Genomic DNA, 4,365 nt, shown 5'->3' on the forward strand with positions numbered 1-4,365 from the left:
CTTTCACTTTTGAAGGATAATTTCACAGGGTACAAACTTATAGTTTGGTGAGGGTTTTCTCTCAACATTTTCAATGTTTCACTCCTCTCTTGATTACATGGTTTCTGAAGAAAAGTTGTAATTCTTATTTGTTGCTCTGCTATTGGTGAGGTGTTTTTCACTCCAGCATTATTCATGGTTTGTTTTTACTTATCTTTGGTTTTACATAATTTGAAAATTATATGCCTACTAGTATTTCTTTTATTGTGGGTGGTGGTAGTGGTGGTTTGTTTTGTTTTGTTTTTGTCCTGTTTGGTGTTCTCTGAGCTCCCTGGATCTGTGGTTTGCTGTCTGACATTAATTCGGGGGAAATTCTTAGTCATTATTGTTTCAAAAATTTCTTCTATTCCTCTCTCCCTTGTCCGTCTGGTCTTTCCATTGTGTATATGTTACACTTTTTGTGGCTGCCCCTCAGTCCTTGGATATTCTTTCCCTTTTTTTCAATCGTTGTTCTCCTTGCATTTTAGTTTCTGAAGTTTCTGTTGATATCTTTCTGTAATTTATTTATTTATTTATTTATTTATTTATTTATTTATTTATTTATTTATATTTGAGAGAGAGCACAAACAGGGGAGGGGGAGAGAGAGGGACAGAGGATCTGAAGCGGGCTCTGCGCTGACAGCAGTGAACCCGATGTGGGACTTAAACTCAGGAACCTTGAGATCATGACCTGAGCCAAAGTCAGACGCTCAACCAACTGATCCACCCAGGTGCCCCACTATCAATATATTTTTAAGCCCAAAGAATCTTTCCTCAGCTGTGTCCAGTCTACTAATAAGTCCATCAAAGGCATTCTTCATTTATGTTACAATATTTTTGATCTCCCGCATTTATTTTTGGTTCTTCCCTAGGGCTTCCATCTCTCTGCTTACTTTGCTCATGTGTCCTTGCATGCTGTCTACTTTATGCATGAGAGCCTTTAGCATATTAATCATAGTTGCTTTATATTCTGGGTCTGATAATTCCAGCATCCTTTCTATGTCTGGAGCTGATGCCTGCTCTGTCTCTTCAAATTGTGGGTTTTTTGCCTTTTGTACCTTGTAATTTTTTTCTTGATAGCCAGGCATGATGTATGGGTAAAAGGAACTACTATATTTAGTCCTTTCATTGTGTGGTAGTGAGGTGTGGAGGAGGGGAATTCTAAGATTAGGTCTCAGTGTTCTAGTGAACCTGTGCTTCTGGACTATTTAACTTCACAAGTGTTTCTATATTTTTCTCCTCCCTTAGATGGGACGGATGAATGGCTAGAATGGGCTGGAGTTGGGTATTTGCCTTCCCTGGGGTTAGTTAGGCTCTGATAAAACCCAGCAAGTCAGGTTCAGGTTAAGTAGTTTCTCCTGAGTGTAGGCCTTGTTGAGAAGAATGAACTGTTCTGGCTTATTTCAGAAGGGTTCTTTTTCCCCTCCTCCTGCAGGAATCTTGAGATTGATAGTTTTTTGTTTGTTGGGTGTTGTTGTTGTTGTTTCAGTATTTACTGTGTGAATCTGGCCAAGTTCCTGGAGATAATTTCACAATTTTATGGGGTCCTGCTGTGACTGGGTCCCCTGGAGTTTTCAGCTCGGAATTGTCCACACTGTGCATCCAACAATTCATCAATTACGGTGTGGGTTTTTCTACCCAGACACTGGTTCTCGTGGTGGTTTCTGCTCATGAGTGTCTCTGCTGCAGCAAGGGGTGACTTTCTATATTCACCTGTCTGTCTCTCTGATCTAGGGCACCAGTTTACCCTGCGCCCCTCCCCTTATGGATCCAAAAAGAGTTATTAGTTTTTCAGCCTGTTCAGCTTTTCATTTGTGGTGAGGTTGTAGTGGTGACTTCCAATTTCCTTATGAGTTTAACCAGAAACTAGAAGTCATCCATCATGTTCATATTCTCTTGGAATAATGGTGGGGTTTTTTTGTTTTGTTTTTGTTTGTTTGTTTGTTTGCTTGTTTGTTTTTGAGGAAAGACACTTTCTTGATGTAATGAGAGTAACCAAATTTTCTTTCAGTCTCCATATTCCTCTGATTCAAATTAAATTAAACTGTAACATCTCTTCTGAATGGATGGATTGATTTCTATTAACTTAAACTGGGGTCTTACCTTCCTAACTCAGATTGTTGCTGGGATCCTTGGAAATTCTTCACTTCTTTGTCTTTATAATGTTATGTTGCTCAGTGCACAGGTCTTGAGACCCATAGACTTGATTCTTAACCAACTGGTCTTAGCTAACATCTTGGTTCTTTTCTCTAAAGGGGTCCCTCAGACACTGACAGCTTTTGTATTAAAATCTTTCCTGGATGATGCTGGATGTAAATTGGACTTCTATTTATACAGAGTGGCCAGAGGGGCTTCCCTCAGCACCACCTGCCTCCTCGGTTGTTTCCAGTGCATTAAGCTTTGCCCCAGTTTCTCTGGGTAGATGCATTCAGAATTAGATCCACAATGTGAATTGGCTTCTGCTCTTTCATCTACTGGATTCTGCACCTTTTGTTAAATATGCTGATTATTATGAATGTAACTGGCCCAAAGAATAGCAAAAACATGGGTGTGGAAAACATTTAAAGATACTGTTCTTCCACCCATTCCTGAGAGATTGGTATTCTCTGTAACTGCAGTTGTTCACACCTTCACTGATATTGTGTGTTTCAGCCTCATGATGTGGACTAACTGCTCCATGGTCCTTGTTCTGTTCAGGCACAATCAGAGTCCAACACATTCACAGCAACAGCCTTTCCCCCCAGTCCTTCCCCCGAAACCAGAGCGACATGCACCATCTTGATCCTGGTGAGCATGTTTGTCTCTATCTTCTATTTTATCATTCTGGATAACCCAGACTGTGAACCCAAGCCACTGGCTGAGGAACGCCTCTGCACTAAAGATTGGTGTCTTTAGGCTTCCCAACATTCAGCCCCTTTGTGTAAATTTTCAGTGATATCCGAATCTCAAAGTTTTGCTTTGTTGGCTGGACAAGGAAAACAAACGCTCTAAGGATGGTCTCTGGGCCATAAGTTTCTTCCAGAACATCCCACCATTAATTTGATTACTTTATGCAACATTTGTGGGCTTCTATGCAAAAACTCTGAGATTGTGTTGAATAAAAATTTTGATTTTACATTGTTTAATGGACTTCCAAGAAATGAACATGGTATAAATAATAACTCAAATGTATGGCAATTCCTTAAAAAAAATAGCATTACCTCCTTAAAAATGTAGCATTACCATATTAACAATTCCACTATACCCAAAAGAATTGAAAGCAAGGACTCCAACAGATATTTGTACATCAGTGTTCATAGGAACATTATTCATGGTGAAAAGGTGGAAACAACTCAAATGTCCATGGATGGATGATGAATAGATACAGTATGGTATATACATACAATACGATATCATTCAGCCTCAAAAATGAATTAGATTCTGAAACATGCTACAACATGGATAAATCTTGAGGTCTTGAAAGTATGCTTAGTGAAATAAACAAGACAACAAAAGACAAATACTGAATGATTCCATTTATATGAGGTATTTAGAATAGCCAAACTCAGACAGAAAGGAGTATTCATTACCAGGGGCTGGGGGAAGTAGGGAATGGAGATTTTTGTTTCTTCAGTATGGAGTTTCCATTTGGGATGATGTAACGAACGTGGACAATGTGATGATGTGGACTTAATGCTGCTGGTGGTTTCACAACAATGTGAATGTACTTAATTCGACTGAATTGTACACTTAAAGTGGCTAAGATAGCTAAGGGCACCTGGCTGGCCCCGTCAGTAGAGCATGTGACTCTTGATCTCAGGTTCTTGAGTTTGAGTACCACTTTGGGTGTAGAGATTATTTTAAAAATATAACAGGGTGCCTGGGTGGCTCAGTCCAACTTTGGCTCAGGTCATGATGTCATGGTTTGTGGGTTCGAGCCCTGCCTCAGGCTCTGTGCTGACAGCCTCGAGCCTGGAGCCTTTTTCAGATTCTGTGTCTCCCTCTCTCTCTGCCCCTCCCCCATTTGTGCTCTGTCTCTCAAAAATAAATAAATGTTAAAAAAATTTAATATATAAAATGGTTAAGTGGCACATGGGTGGCTCAGTCAGTTGGGCATCTGATTTTGGTTCAGGGCATGATCCCAGAGTTGTGGGATTGAGCCCCACGCTCAGCTGGGAGGCTGCTAAGATTCTCTCTCTCTCTCTCTCCCTTGCTCATGCACTCTCCCTCTTTTTCTTAAAAAAAAAGTAAAAAATAAAATGGTTAAGATGGTCAATTTTATGTCTATTTTACTATGATAAAAATGTAAAAATACTCAAAGGTGACTTTCTCAAATGGTAGTATCACTCACTACTGAAATTTGAGGGT

At 39.8% G+C, this 4,365-nt stretch overlaps 1 pseudogene; it reads left to right on the top strand.

Annotated features, from left to right (window-relative positions):
• The first annotated feature begins 742 nt into the window (after positions 1-742).
• LOC122495150 lies at positions 743-3,767 on the top strand (annotated as a pseudogene).
• Positions 3,768-4,365: the final 598 nt, after the last annotated feature.

This window comes from Prionailurus bengalensis, chromosome E2 (assembly GCF_016509475.1).
Source record: "Prionailurus bengalensis isolate Pbe53 chromosome E2, Fcat_Pben_1.1_paternal_pri, whole genome shotgun sequence".
Lineage (NCBI taxonomy): Eukaryota > Metazoa > Chordata > Mammalia > Carnivora > Felidae > Prionailurus > Prionailurus bengalensis.